Source organism: Dipodomys merriami, unplaced genomic scaffold (genome assembly GCF_024711535.1).
Source record: "Dipodomys merriami isolate MVZ:Mamm:240054 unplaced genomic scaffold, mDipMer1.0.p SCAF_546, whole genome shotgun sequence".
Classification (NCBI taxonomy): Eukaryota; Metazoa; Chordata; class Mammalia; order Rodentia; family Heteromyidae; genus Dipodomys; species Dipodomys merriami.
In genome coordinates this window covers 472460-488672 of record NW_027206120.1, presented here as the reverse complement: position 1 = coordinate 488672, position 16213 = coordinate 472460, and the positions used below count along the sequence as shown (strand labels likewise).

At 44.5% G+C, this 16213-nt stretch overlaps 1 pseudogene; it reads left to right on the top strand.

The window, feature by feature from the left end:
- Positions 1-7911: 7911 nt before the first annotated feature.
- Positions 7912-15447, top strand: LOC138811658 (ADP/ATP translocase 4 pseudogene; annotated as a pseudogene).
- Positions 15448-16213: the final 766 nt, after the last annotated feature.

Below are 16213 nucleotides of genomic sequence, written 5' to 3'. Positions count from 1 at the left end.
TCAGTCAAACACAGCAACCAAACAAGCCAGGCACCAGTGGCTCATGACAGTAATCCTAGCTACTCAGGAGTCTGATATCTGAGGATCATGGTTGAAAGCCAGCCTGGGCAGGAAAGTCTGTGAGCCTCTTATCTCCAATTAACCACCAGAAAACAGAAAGTGGGCTGTGGGTCAATTGGTAGAGCAATAGCCTTGAGCTGAAGAGCTGAGGGACAGAGCCCAGGCCCAGAGTTCAAGCTCCACTACTGACCAAAAATCAAAACAAAAAAAGAAGTGATGGGCTAAACGAATGGCAGCTAAATGAATAGACCTATATATTATATATCCTGTTCATTATGATTCTTACTAGTAGTATTTTACGTTGTGTCTTCCATCATCTAAGAAAGCTGAGGAAAATTCTGCATTCACAGCTTCAACTTCTCAAAAACCCAAGAAAAAGAAGAAAAACTGGGGCTGCTTTTTGTTTGGCCCTTCCTTCTCCTATCTCTATTCAGCAGAGGGCAGCAAACAGGAAGCATAGAAAGATCAAAGAGTGAGAAAGAGAGCCACATGGAGAAACAGCTACACATTCATAAATACACACCCACCCACCCACAGCAAGCAGAATTGTTTAGCTTCCTCTAGCTTTCAAAGTATGAACATTCCACCTCCTCCAGCTAGGAAGGGCGGGGGATGGGAGAGGGAGGGGATGTTGGAAGTTGAAGAGACAGAAGCTCTTTTTCAGCTCAAGACATTTTCAGTGAGCTGACTTTGCATGCAAATGAGAGAGGGGCAACTCTCAGACCAGGGAGAAGGCAGCTACAGAACTGACAAGATAATTCTCAATGAAGACAGCTTTCAACTACTCATCTTGAGGCAACAAGGCTGGCAAACCTAACACCAAGCTCTCCCCAGTGAGAAACTGAGGCCCCTGCCATTAGCATCTCAGCCCAGGGGTGTCAGAGAGTGCTGATCTACAGGATGCAGGTTCAGTGCTCCACAAGGACAGGGCTAGAGTTGCAAAGTGGTGGCCTTTTGAGGATCAAGTCTAGTCTCCTCGATATAGGCAGGGATCTGGCATGGACATCTGTCAGCCTCTTCTCCACTATCTTTCCCACCCCCACAACCAGGAATGGCCAGCCTCTCTGTGTAAATGCTCTTTCCATATGACTGGGGTGGCCCAATCCCATCCCTAGCTCTAAGGTAGGATAAGTCACCCAGCACAGCCCATCTTCCTGACTAGTGATTGAGAATGAATCCTATTATAATAAACATATCAGATCCAAAGTGGTCCAATAAGATTTAAATAAATCATGCTAATAGAAAAGACATTTCTTGTCTTTTCTACAGAGGCCACAGAGACAGATTCTCTCCTCTAGGTTCTGCATATGGATATAATGTCAGAAAGCATTATCATATTTTACCACCAAGGTGAGGAGGGGTGAGAGGAGTACAGAGTGCTCAGTGTAAGATAAAGGCAGAACCAAGAGAACTCAGAGAGAAAAAGCCCATGCCCTGACAGTCCCACAAACCTCCAGATCATACCTGAAGCCACTAGAGCTAGTGTGTCTTCTTAATCATTTAAGCCTGCCTGGCTCAATTTATTACTTGCACCTGATAATGAACTGGCCCTACTTTCCATGCATAGCAGTGACAGTGCCACATGGCACGTGTGATTTACTTTCTCTACTTTCCTATTGATGCCCTTCAGGTTATTCAGCCTTCAGGTAATTGTACTTTCCCTTACTTTGAAAGTAAATCTAGGCATGGTGAGTCAGGCCAGTAATCCTAGCTACGGAGGAGGTAAAAAGTGAAGGATCAGAGTCAGCCTTAGTCAAAAAACCAAAACAATAAGTTTGAGAGACTTCAAATCAACCAACGACTTGAAGCAGTGGGGCATGCTTGATATCTCAGCTATGGGAGAAGCACAATGGCACATGTTTATCTTTCCCAGTGACAAAAGGAAGCAACAGAATCACATTGCAGGCATAAAATGAGATCCTACTTTGAGAGTAACCAATACAAAATAAGGCTAGAGGCATGGAGTAAGGGATAAGCTCCTACTTAGCAAGGGCAAAGCCCCAAGTTTAATCCTCAAATAACCAAATTTAAAAAAAAAATATAAGCCAAGTGCCTATAATTCTAGCAACTCAGGTGACTGAGAGCAGGAGGACACAGTTTAAGGCTAGCAAGGAAGCCGGGCGCCAGTGGCCCACACCTGTAATCCTAGCTACTCAGGAGCTTGAGATCTGAGGATCACAGTTCAAAACCAGCCCAGGCAGGAAAGTCCGTGAAACTTATCTCCAATAAACCACCAGAAAACAGGAAGTGGCACTGTAGCCCAAGTGGTAGAGTGCTAGCCTTGACCTGAAGAGCTGAGGGACAGCGCTCAGGCCCAGAGTTCAAGCCCCACAACCGACAAAAAAAAAAAAAAAAAAAGGCTAGCAAGGGCAGAAACATTCATGAACCCTGATCTTAAAAATTAACCAGCAAACCAGCACAACTATGTTTATCGCAGCATTATTTACATAGCTAAAATATGGAACCAACCCAGATGCCCCTCTGTCGCTACCGCCTCGACCACCAAGGAAGACGGGACACCGAGCTCTTCTCTCTGCAGTTTATTCAGGACCTTTGAGCAATCTTCTGACCCCCACCCCGGGGAGAATTCCCCACAGCCTTAAGTACCCGCTGGGTAGCCAACCCTGATACGCCACGTGGGAACCACCAATAGGTTCAGGTGCGTGGAAGCAAGCCAGATTCTTTGCCTTAGCCATATAAGGAGTTGTTTACCACAGAGAGCACTCGCCATCAGGAAGGCAGAGGGCAGAAGCCGGCGCCATCTGCCAGGTGCGGCTGCACGCAGCTCTCTACACCACTCAGTAGATGAATGGATCAAGAAAATATGATATATATAGGGGGGGCAGAGAGAGAGAGAGAGTGGAATTCTATGCCTCCATTAGAAAGAATGACATTGCTCCATTTGTTAGGAAATGGAAAGACTTGGAAAAAATTTATTAAGTGAAGTAAGCCAGGCCCAAAGACACATAGGTCCTATGGTTTCCCTTATTTACAATAACTAGTATATGTCTAGGACAAGCAGGAAAGGTCAAAAGCTAAGTATATATGACCATATAAGATGATGTTAAGCAAAAGGAACCCCAAGATTGGGACAAAGTGGTTTTTCCTTTCTTGCTATTGTTTATAACATATTTATAATGTAATATTTTTTGTTCTCCTCCCTGTTTGCACTGTATTTGATTCCAGTGCCCTGAATCTCATAAATATATTTTTGTAATTTGGGGAGGGAAAGGAAATAATAAAATGCTTAAATAAGGATACAGGTTGACCCATTGTAACAATGAGATGTAGAAGACACAACTTCGCTGGGAGGGGGGGTTGAGGGAGGTGGAGGAGGAGCTGAGGGAGGTGGGGAGGGAAGGGAAGGTAGGGGATAAACAAAGGAGGAGGTAAAAATAATTCTCAATAGGAAATGTACTCATTACCATACTCATGTACCTATAATCTCTCTATACAATATTTGTACAATAAAATACATATAAAAATAACAAGAGGGGCTGAGAAGGTTGCTCAGTGGTAGAGCGCTTGCCTTGCATGCCTGAGGCCCTGGGTTTGATTCCTCAGCACTACATAAGCAAAAAGAAAAAAGCCAGAAGTGGCGCTGTGGCTCAAGTGGTAGAGCGCTAGCCTTGAGCTGAAGAGCTGAGGGACAGCGCCCAGGCCCATAGTTCAGGCCTCACGACCAGACCCCCCCCAATAAATAAATAAATAACCAGAAGCCGGGTGCCAGTGGCTCACACCTGTAATCCTAGCTACTCAAGAGGTTGAGGTCTGAGGATCGCCATTCAAAGCCAGGCTGGGCAGTAAAGTCCATGAAAATCTTATCTCCAATAAACCACCAGAAAACCAGAAGTAGCGCTATGACTCAAGTGGTAGAGCACTTGCCTTAAGCTGAAGAGCTGAGGGACAGCACCCAAGCGCAGAGTTCAAGCCCTACGACCTACCAAAAAAAAAAAAAAAAAAAAAAAAAAAAAAAAAAAAAAAACAGAGAGAAAGAGAGCGGGGGAGAGAATCTGCAAGCTGGAGGTGTGGATGAAGTGGTAGAGCCTGGCCAAGCAAGCAAGTGAGCAAATGCATGGCACTGAATTCAAACTTCAGTACCACCGAAAATAAAATAAAGTAAAAAGGCTGGAAAGAAAATTTACAAAACTGGATCTGCGAAAATGTCAGGTATCACTAGCTCCTCAGGAGGCTAAGATCTAATGATCATGCATGGTTCAAAGGCAGCCCATGTAACAAGACCATGAAACTCTGATGTCCAATTAAATACTAAAAGTGGGAGGGAACCCACTGGGAAACAGAGATGTGGCTCATATGGTACAGCACTGGCATTGAGCAAAAACAGCTCAGGGACAGCACCCAAGCCCTGAGTACAAGCTCCAGGACGGGCACACATGTGGGCACATACACACACAGACACACTCACACATACACACACACACACACAACAGGTAGTGTGTGTGTGTGTGTGTGTGTGTGTGTGTGTGTGTGTGTGTGTGTTGGGTGGAGAGGTTCCAGCACCAAATGGTGTAATTAAGTACTGGCTACCAAAACTGCAGCATGAAAATTTGACTCACAAGAGAAAGTCTTTGCAGCAGAACACAGATGACTTGAAGAGCACTGTGTTCATGTCTGCATTCCTCCTGTGAGAACTCGAGTAAGTGATTTGCCTTTTGCTGCCTGTTTCCATAATGGACTAGTGACTTCTCAAGCACCTCCCTCCCACTTTAACACTCACTCAACAAAAATCCATTTTTCCAAGTGTTACACCATGTGCTATGTACTTTAAAAACACAATATGTCAAGACATCTTCACCTATTGAGGCCACGATGCACTTCTTGGCAACAGGAACTACAAGAGGCTACATCCTTTCCCCATTGAATTGTACATGCTACAAAGGCTACAAAACTACCTCCATTCCCCATGCCATTGTGGTTGTTGGAGAAGCAAAAGTCTCATTCAAGTCTTTATATTTCTGTCTATGATCCAAGTACAAGATGCAGAAGGTCAGGTATACGCAAAATACAAAAGACATGCACACAAGTGGCTCATACAGCTGAAACATCATTAGGAGCAATTAACTGGTACAGGACTTATTTCCAGTTAACCAAGTTCACCTCGAGGTATTTCTTTACATGGCTGGCTTTCCTACTTGGTTTGCAGCTTTATGAGAAGCCAGCTGTCTGACCACATGAATTCAGAAACCCTAGAAGCATTATGTGTCCTTTATAAATCAGATGTCTTGCCCAGTTCCAGAGATACACTGAGGATGAACTGGGTGGCAGTTCTGTGACTTACATTCTAGCAGATGACAGCTAAATGCTCTTTTAATCTTCAATGGAGGAATCAAAGAGTTAAGAGGACTGTTCAAATAATGGATATGTTGCCCTCAGATAAACTTCTCTCAAATCCACAAGGAACCTAATTTTCTTTTAGACAAAAGTCCTGTTAAGACTTCCTTCCAGAGGCTCTGTGGTTACTTCTGCCAGGAAGATCAATGAGGAGGTACTGTGGAAAAGTTCTCAACAATTACCAGAGTAACAGACTGAGCTTAGAACCAGCTGTTCAACCCTTCATAAGAGCGCAGAGTGCTCCACATAGCAGATTTCCCAGACAGCAGCCTGATGTGTTACATGCATGCTCAGGATAGTGTGGAATGAGGACTGGAAGAAAGTCAGCCTCTTCCTTCAAGGCCAGCTGCCATTCAAACAAGGAAGTAACTGGGAAGGCCAAGCCCAGGGCTCTGCCTCTGCAAAGAGAGTAGAACACAAAAGGGCTGTGTGGAAATTTGGCAGGATCTTCCTGAAAGGCTGCAGCTGAATGCTGCATCCTATAGCACTAGAAAAGCCTATCATTGCAAAAGAGCTCTTCTGCTGCACCCAGGAAGGAGAAATTTTCTGTAAGGGAAGAACAGCCAGTTGACAAGACTTGAAACACCAATCCCATTCACCATTTCCTTCTCCTCTTTATGCTACTTCAGAGAAAATGAAATTAAACTAGAATTAAAACTGCCCCATGAGCTATCCACACACTGCAGGTCAGTGTTCCAAGGAACATCCATCCAGCTGTTGCTCTCCACTCTTTCTGCCCCAAAGGCTGCTTTATTCAATCAATACCTTCTTGTATATGTGAGTAATTTTCTTTGGAAGCTCAGGCCAAACTGGCAGTTTACCTTGACCTTCTCTCTACACATCTAGGTCTATAGGAAATGAAAATCAGAACTTCTTTGGCACCTGCCTTAACTGAAATATGACAACTTTCTTTAGGCAACGACAGACTGTCAAGAACTCTTTTAGACCTGGTCACAGCTATTCCGCAGGAGACGTGCACTTGGGCAGGACACACCCCCTTTGCCTGGGGCTTTGCCGATATAGAACCCCTGAACCTAGGGAGGCTGTCAAAGACAAAAACCCAGGAAAAGGCAGTAACCCTGTGTGCACTCACTAATCACATCACAGAATGCTGGCAACTGATCCAAGAGTGGAGTTGGTGGATGATAACCACATACAGCAAGTTAATGACAAAGCCAAACACAGCCCTGGCCTCTTCACCCTGATACTGGTACAGGATAGGAATTGAAGGAGATTTCAAGAAAGAAAAACATACAAGACACAGTATTTAAGGGGGAAAAGGCTAGGCTGGCTATCAGGGTTTGAACTCAGGGTTTAAGAAAGGCCATTGCTAACTTTCCTCAGTTTCTGAACAGTTAAGGTGTACCATAATGATCAAGTCAACTCCTCTTGGATGGTTTGCAACAATTAACTAGAGTAATTGTTAAACTCCAATTGATCTACTTTGTGGCAAAGAACTGTCTGTGCTCAAGATACCAGAATGGTCAGGCAGCAGCCTGACACTGAGGAGAAAGGAAAACCCATCAACGTCAAAAAGTCAGCCTCTTCCCGTGAGGGCAGCCAACAGTCAATTCTGACCCTGATATGAACATTACCCACTTCCCATGGGACTACAAAAATCCCCTAAGCAAATCTTAAATGTCCCAATATACAAAGCAATTCAAGCATGCATAGATTTGCCAGGAGATGAGAGAGGTAGAGTGATGTGATTGAGCAGAAATCCAAGCCAGGAGCTGGAAACTCATGCCTGTAATCCTAGCTACTCAGGAGGCTGAGATCTAAGAATCCTGGTTGTAAGCCAGTCCACCCAGGAAAGCCTGTAAGATTCTTATTTCTAATGAACCACCAAAAAGCCATAAGTGGAGTTGTGGATTAGGTGGTAGAGTACCAGCCATGAGTGAAAAACAACTAAAGGACAGCACCCAAAGCCTGAGTTCAAGAGCCACGATCTGAGCATGCACACACATGCACATGAAGAAAAATGCCAATTTAGTCCATATACATGTACAGATACGTGAGACATGAGTGAGTTTCAAAGAGGCAAAAACAATTATTATCACAGTTTGGGCTGCAAAAAATATCACATCTTATCAGAAAGAAGTAGAGAAGGAAGGTATGTGGCATTCTGCCCTCAGGGGACAGAGCTCTGGGACATTTTTGGGGATCCCTCCACCTGGACACCTCTATTCTCCGGGAGGTCAAATGTGGCACGTTCCTCAAGAACCAGAAATTCACCTTTCACCCCATCCAAGGGACTGGAAGCTCCAAGAGGATCTTTGCACTCACTCCCCAAGGAATTCACAGGACCTGAGATAAAAATAGGACGAAGGATGAGGGAAAAGGGGCAGAGAGTTCCAGAGGTCCCTGTGCAAATGGCAAAACGTGAAAGGGAATGACCTTAGTAAATACATCAGGATCAGCAGATGGGGGTGAGGGAGGGGAGCAGAAGTGATGGGCAAACCGGTCCTACAGAAAGCCTCACACCCTGGTGATACCGGCATGTGCAAAGAGGGTACTACCCAGAAAAAGAACGCTGGACCAGGTGAGACAACAGGAGAGGGCAACGGAAAGACGGACAAACTGTAAAGTATGGAATATAAAAATAAGAGTCCCATAATGGGCACTAAGGGCCCTGGGTTCTAATTCTGACTCTGCCGAGTGGGCAAATCCCTGTCCTCAGAGCCTCAATTTACCCCATCTGGGAGGGGGATAGAAAGAAGGGCAGACTCTTCAGGGGCTGCCTTGGAGGACACCAACAGGAGGAGGAGGAGAGAGAAGGAGCCGAAGGTCTGAAGTAAAACCAGAGAAGGGGGGAGGGGGACGGGAGCATCCCTAGCCCCACCATACCCAAGGCCCTCACCTGTCCCACCGAGGGGACTGCTGCCGCCCCGACCTCCCAGGGATGCCATCCGGCTGCCGACAGAGCCCACACAGCCCCATGTTGGGCAGGAAGACCAGGGCCTCCCAGTACCAGAGCCACTGCTTGCAGAAGCCGCTTCTCCTTGCCTCACCGCACCTGCCAGCACCTTCGCGCAGCCCGCTCCAGACTCTGTGCCCATGTGTGCGTCCACCTGGCAGGGCAGCAGCAGCTCCAGGAGCACAAGGGCCGAGATGCCAGCCCAGCTCCAACTTTGCTGCACTTCCACCATTCGCTGGCCAGGGAGCAGGATGCTACCATTAAGTCATCGCCATGGGGGGGAAGTCTCTCCGCCTCCAACACCAATGTCGGGCACAGTGGAGCCACCAGGCCTGCAACACCCTCTTACAGACTTCCTAGCACACACCTGTGGATGTCGACCTCCATCTTTTCAGAAGGGTTTCAGTCTACCCAGGGCGACCCTGACATCCGACATTAGGTCTCCCCCCTCCTGAGCCGCAATGGTGCATCCTGCTCTGCCCCTGCTCCCTTACTGGGAGAGCAGTGAAAAAGTGTAGGAGTTGAGTTGTTGGGCGCTGACTGGTGCATGCTGAACCAACCGGGTGCCTTTCACCATGGGACCTCAAGCTAATGAGGCCAAAGCCTTGAGCCAAGGGTTGTGAAAGAAGAATGGATCCACCAGGCTAGAGGCACTTGTATATGGATCAACATGTTTTTAACATATTTTATTGATTAATGATTGATTGGTTGATTGATTGTGTGTATGTGTGTGCTGGTACTAGGGCTTGCTCTCTTACTTAGTTTTCTGCTCAACCACTTTAGCCACACCTCCATGTCTGGCTTTTCATTGCTGTCGTTATTTAACTGGTTAATCGAAGATAATGTTTTTTGCCCAGACTGACTTTGAACCACAATCCTCAGATCTCAGCCTCCTGAGTCACTTTGATGACAGGCATGAGTAACCAGTGCTTAGCTTGTTTTTAATATTGTTTAACAAACTGCTTATTCACAGACTGTGTCTCCAGTTTCCCACCTAATCATCAGAAATCTTTAGCCCCCATTTCCTTATCTACTAAGTAAGGAGGAGTATAATGGTGTGATTTCCAGGCTTGAAACAGAGAGATCTGTTTAGCCAAAAGCAAGCCTGAAAAAACGTGTCTTCTGGATCTCCAGTGAGTCCTCCTCCTCTCTTGGGGCTCACCAAGCTCAACTGACACATTCCTGGAGAAACCTGATCTCCTTGCACAAAAGAAAATCTCCCCTCCCCCACTTCTTATGGTTTTTTTTTGTGTGTGAGTCTGTGTGAGTGTGTGGGTGTGTGTATGTGCATGAACGCACTTACAGCTAGCACTCTATTACTTGAGCCACAGCTCCATTGATGGCGTGCGTGCACGTGTGTGTGTGTGTGTGTGTGTGTGTGTGTGTGTGTGTGTGTGAGTGTGTGTATGTATGCTTATTTGCAGATAAGAGTCTCTTGGACTTTCTTGTCTAGACCAGGTTCAAACCAAGATCCTCCAACCAGAGGCTCCTGAGTAGTTAGGATTAAAGCCATGAGCCACCACACCCTGCTGTGCGTACTTTTAACATGGGCTTGCTTGCTCAAGGACACACCATTAATGGCTGCTGTGTAACACTTGACATTGGGCTTTCCCATTGGGCTGTAAGCCTCACGAGGAGGACCATGTGCACATTTTGCTATTTCTTGTTTGGTTTTAGTAGCCTTTATTTTTTAGAGCAATTTTAAGTTCCCAACCAAATGGAGAAGGTACTTAAATGTTTTGTATTCCTCTACCCCTCCGCCCACACACACTCATGAAAGAATGCATGCTAACATTGATGAAAGCTACTTCTGGTCTTTTCTGTGATCAATTGAAGAGACTCACTGACTTTCCTGCTCTGGCAGGCTTTGAACCCTGATCCTCAGATCTCAGCCTCCTGAGTAGCTAAGATTACAGGCTTGAGTCACTAACACTGAGTGTCTGAGAGATTCTTATCTCACTACATTATTAACTACACTACTTAACATGTTATTATCCAGAGCTTTATAGTGAACATTTGGGTTCACACTTAGTGTTGTGCATTCATTGGCTTTGGACAATTGTGTAATGACATGTTCACCATTGCAGAATTGTATAGAGTTTCACTGCCCTAAAAGAAAAAATCTTTGCAGCCAGGTGGTTGTGGCTCTCACATATAATTCCCAGTGGGACTGGCTTACACCTGTAATCCCAGCTACTAGTCTAAAGCTAGCCCAGTCAGGAAAGTTTGTAAGACAGATATCTCTAATTAAACACCAAAAAACCAGACAGGGCTCTGAGTTCAAGCCCCATGATCAACAACAACAACAACAAAAAATCCTTTCTATTCTTCTCTCTTTATTCCTCTTCCTCCTTCCCAAACCCTACCTGTGGCAACCACTGATCTTTTTATGGGGTACATAACTTTTTTTGCTGGCTATCTAATTTTCCTTTTATGGCATGTCATACTTATTTTAAGCAAGCCAGTGTTAAAAGTACACACACACTTTTAAGAATTACTATCATTTATTTACAAATTGCATTTAGGGTTCTGTGTGTGTGTGTGTGTGTGTGTGTGTGTGTGTGTGTGTGTGTGTGTGGTGCGCACGGCTGTAATCCTAAACTACTTGAGAGGCTGAGATCTGAGGATCGAGGTTCAAAGCCAGCCTGGGCAGAATAGTCCATTGAACTCATCTCCAATCACTGCCAAAATATCAGAAATGGAACTGTGGCTCAAGTGGTAGAGAGCCAGTATTGAGCAGAAAAAGCCAAGTGAAAGAAGCAAGGCCCTAGCACAAAAACAAACAAAGAAGGTTGTTTTTCCACAAACCAACCTATCACACACCAGGCTTTTTAGCAGGTGCTAGGATTCAATGATGGGCAGGCAAATGGATCCCAGTCTCACATAAATCAATCCATGTATAACAATTGTGTTAGGTAGCAGCAAGGGAAAAAGTCATTATGGCTGTTAGGAGCAGATCTAGTATTAGAACTCAGTACTGCTGGAATCTAAGTTCAATATTCAGGAAACGTTCCATTATGCTAACTCACTTGGGCTTTTCACCATGGGAGACACTGGTTTAGCCAATGACCCTCTTATCCCTTGTTACTGAATATTCTCTCTCTCTCTCTCTCTCTCTCTCTCTCTCTCTCTCTCTCTCTCTCTCTCTCTCTCTCTCTCTCTCTCTCTCTCTCTCTCTCTCTCTCTCTCTCTCTTTCTCTCTCTCTCTCTCTCTCCCCTACCCTCTAAGCAAAAGGCAGATAGTGCAGTATGCTTCAAACATGCATTCTGGCTTCAGCTTCAAGTTTGAATAGCAATTTTCAATGCATTGGTCTACACCTTGCTTTTCTTATATAAACCATCCTGGAGATCACACCATATACATACAGATTTTCCTATTCTTTTCTTCCAACTGTGAAATTTTCCATGATGTGCGTGAATTTCAGATAATGGATAGATTATATGGAATCATTTTCAGCCGGGCTAATTAAAATTATGCCAGAATCAGTAGCTTTGTTTTCATCCTGTTCTGTAACATGGAAGTAAATCTTTTTCATCTTTTTGATTGGGCTACTCTTGAGGCTTGAACTGAGGGCCATGAGCTTTTATGTTCATGGTTAACAATCTATCACTTGAACCATACCTCCACTTTTCTGGGGTTTTTGTTAGTTAAATCGAAATAAGAGTCTCATAGACTTTCCTACCCTAAGCTGGCTTCCAACCACAATCCTCACATCTCAGCCTCTTGAGTAGCTAGGATTTCAGGCATGAGCCATTTTAAAACATGTATTTAATATAAACATTTACACTTCCTAACCCAACACCAATGGTTCATATCTGTATCTTAACATCTCAGGAGCTTTGGATCTGGAGGATTGGTGTTTAAATCCAGCTCAGGCAGATAAGTCCACAAGAAGCACATCTCCAATTAGAGGCAAAAATGCTGGACTAGAAACATGACTCAAGTGTTAGAGTACCAGCCATCAGCAAGTGAGCTAAGCAAGAACAAGAGGCCCTAAGTTCATAAACCCATCATCTACAAGTTTTCTTTTGCCAGTCCTGGGCCTCAGGACCTGGGTACTGTCATTGAGCCTCTTTGTGCTCAAGGTTGATGCTCGACCACTTGAGTTACATCATGACTTATGGCTTTTTTGTGAGAAGTTTATTAGAGATAAGAGTCTTAGAGACTTTTCCAGCCTGAGCTAGCTTTGAATTTTTATCCTCAGATTCTCAGCTTCCTGAGTGGCTAGGATTATAGATGTGAGCCACCGGTGCCCGGCAACAATTCTAACTTCTCTTAAAATTTCCAAGATCTCCTGGATGCCAGTGGCCCACACCATAATCCTAGCTACTCAGGAGGCTGAGATATAGGACAGAGGTTTGAAGCCAGCCAGGGCAAGACAGTCTATGAGACTCTTATCTCTAGTTAACCACAAATAAGCCAGCAGTAAATCTGTCGTTCAAGTGGTAGAGTGTTACCTTTGAGTAAAAAAGCTTAGGGATAGAGTCCAGGACTTGAGTTCAAGCCTGAGGACCAGCACATAAATATGCAAGATCTGGGCAATGCTAGGCCCACGGTCCTTCATGGTAATTACAAGCTGAGGCAGGGGTCATCAGAGTCTTGACTTTAGAAGTTTAAGCTGGTGAAATTCCATTATGAATATATGAAGGCTTCATAAATTTACAGATGCTAAGGGAAGATTGGAACCCAGAAAAGTGACTGAGTCCACAGGCCCTTGTAGCCTCAAGTAGAAAAGGAAGAGAAAGCAAGAGATGATGACTTCTAAACAGTCTCAGATTGGGGAAGGACAGGGGTTATTTGAAAGTTGGCTCTGTGCACCAACAGCCAGTTCCAGACTCTGACCACACCACCAATTTATGCCGAAGGAAGGGGCTAGACACTGCAGTCCAACAGACTTGATAGCATCCCAGTACTATTTCTGTATGACCATGGCCTTGTCTCGTCACCTCTCTGAGCCTCCTGTCTGGTCTACAGAGCAGGGAAGAATGAAAACATTAGGACAAAATGAAGCAATGCATAATTCTGTTTTCTCCACCTCTCCGCACCCTCCATCTCATCCGCCAGGCCACATATTTTGAGATTTGAGCTCAGACATCCTTGAGCATGCTGACTTGTAGTGGCTTCCCAGAATTTGCACACAGGCCCACATCATGCTCCATGCTTATCTTCACAGCACAGGCCCATCACTGGCCTGCGTAGGAGAATGGCAGATCTCTGTTCCCTACAGTGGTCACAAAGCTCTTATCTTCAGAGCCCTAGCACCTGATGGCTCTGTCTCTCCATGATGGGTCCCACAGTGGACATGGAGACCAAAGGGACCCACCACCACAGGCAGTGGTCACAGAGACCTGGCTGTGAGCAAGGGGAAGGGAGGAAGAGGCCTCTAATTGCCCTCCCACTCAGGCAGGGGTGGAAGGCAAATCCCACGGGGGTGACCACGAGGGCTCAATCTGGCTATTGTAGGGCACAAAGGCAGGCATAGCCCAGGGACACTCCTCCAGCTGCCCTCAGGCTTATGGCACCATAGTGTTCTCTGAGAAACAGAGAATCTGTTAATAAGTATGGACTGGCTGCCAACAGGATGACCATTGTTATTCATTTGAGGAATGAAATGCCATTTATTCTTTTAATAATAATAACAACAACAATAATAAATCACTCATACACTTTCCCGGTATTGTTTCCTTTTGCATGTACTAGGGCTTGAACTTAGAACCTGTGTTGCCAGGTTCAGCTGTGGGTCAAGTTCTCTTGCACCAGCATATGGCAAAGGAAGTTCAGGCACTTTTTCCAAGCCTGGACTTCAAGCCATAAGACTGGGAAACAGAACAAGCCCTGGGACTGGAAACAACAAACAAACAAACAAAAAACTTAGTTTTTGAGTTCTCCTCACCATTTTTTGGCCAGTCCTGGAATTTGAACTCAGGGTCTGGGTTATCTCATTCAGCTGTGTGTCAAGTGCTACTGTGTCAGCCTGAGACAAAGTCAATTTAAACACCATTCCCAGGCCCATGACTTCAAGGCACCAAAATAAATAAATAATGAATTTTCAAAAAGCAACCTTAAAATGTTTGTTGGGACCTCCCTGCTGTTCTTTTACTTTTTCTTTTCCTATTTCCTTTTCTTTATCTTTTGGATTCCTGGGATTTGAACTTAGGTCTGGGTTTCCTGTTTCAGTTGTGTGTCAAGTGGTAGAGCATCAGTCTTGAGCAAAAAAAATAAATAAATAAAGTCAGGCACACCCGCCAGGACCAAGCTGCAGCGGTTTTCTCTCCTGGCCCCTGTGACTGCCGGTTCTGATGCCTCTTTACCATGTAGAGTGAGTCCGGGAAGAAGAAGCTGGAAAAGGGGGAGAAATTGGACTGCCTGGTACGGATTCCCCACGAGCAGGGTTATTTCAGTTATTGGCGTGGCAATTTGTGAATGTTATCAGGTATTTTCTAACATAAGCTCTAAATTTTGCTTTCAAGGACAAATACAAACAGCTTTTCATGTCGGGAGTTAATAAAGAAAAACATTTCTGGAGGTGGTTTTTGGCAAATATGGCTTCTGGTGGAGCTGCTGGAGCAATATCCTTATGTGTAGTATTTCCACTGGATTTTGCCCAAACCCGTTTAGGTGTTGATATTGGAAAAGGTCCTGAAGAGAGACAGTTCAAGGGTTTAGGTGACTGTATTATGAACATAGCAAAATCAGAAGGAATTATTGACTTATACCAAGGATTTGGTGTTTCAGTTCAGGGCCTTATTGTGTACCGAGCCTCTTACTTTGGAGCTTATGATACAGTTAAGGGCTTGTTACCAAAACCAAAGGAAACCCCATTTCTTGTCTCCTTTATCATTGCTCAAATTGTGACTACATGTTCTGGAATACTCTCTTATCCCTTTGACACAGTTAGAAGACGTATGATGATGCAGAGTGGTGAGTCTCAGTGGCAAAATAAAGGAACCTTAGACGGCTTTATGAAAATATACCAACATGAGGGAATTGGTGCATTTTTTCGTGGGGCCTTCTCCAACATCCTTCGAGGTACAGGGGTGTTTTGGTGTTAGTGTTATATGACAAATTTAAAGAATTCCTTAATATTGATATTGTAGGTAGTTCATCAGGAGTTTGAAAAATGAATGCATTTAAGTTATTAGGCATAGAAACCACAGCTATGTGATAGTGTACTTTGATGGTGTATTTTGATAGTGCTAATTATTTAATAAAGCATAAGCTTTTCAATAATTTAAATATTAAAAATCAGATAAATGTGAATTTCCCTTCTACTTGCACTCAGACATTTCAGTGAGAAATTTTACTTTTATGTAGTATATGGTTGCTGTTAATTTAAAATTCTTTTCTTACATGTATGATAAAAATTAAATTATATAATGCTGAAATCTAAAAAAAAAAAGTCAGGCACAGTCCCCAGGCCCTCACTTTATGACCCATGACTAGTAAAGGGGGGAAAACATAAAGCAAACATAGAAAGTTTGTTGAGACCTCCTGCCTATTGTTTACTGCCAGTCCTAGGGCTTGAATTCAGGGCCTCAGTTGCCCAGTTCATCTTTGGAACAAGTGGTAGTGCGCCAGCCTAGGGCTAAGAAAACTCAGGCAGTTCCCAGGACAAGACCCAAGACTGGGAAAGAGAAAATGCTTCAGGACTTGGAAAGGGGTGAAATATGTAAAGCTTTTATTGTGACCTCCACACCGTTCATTTTACATTCCTGGGATTTGAACCTAGGGCCTGGGTTGCCCAGTTCAGAAGTAGTTGAAATGGTAGAATGCCAGCATAGGACAAACAAATCTCAGGCACATTTCCCAGGCCCTAATTTCAAACCCAAGGCCTGGCCAAACAAAAATAAACAAACAAAAAAAAAACACAAAAAAATTTTTTG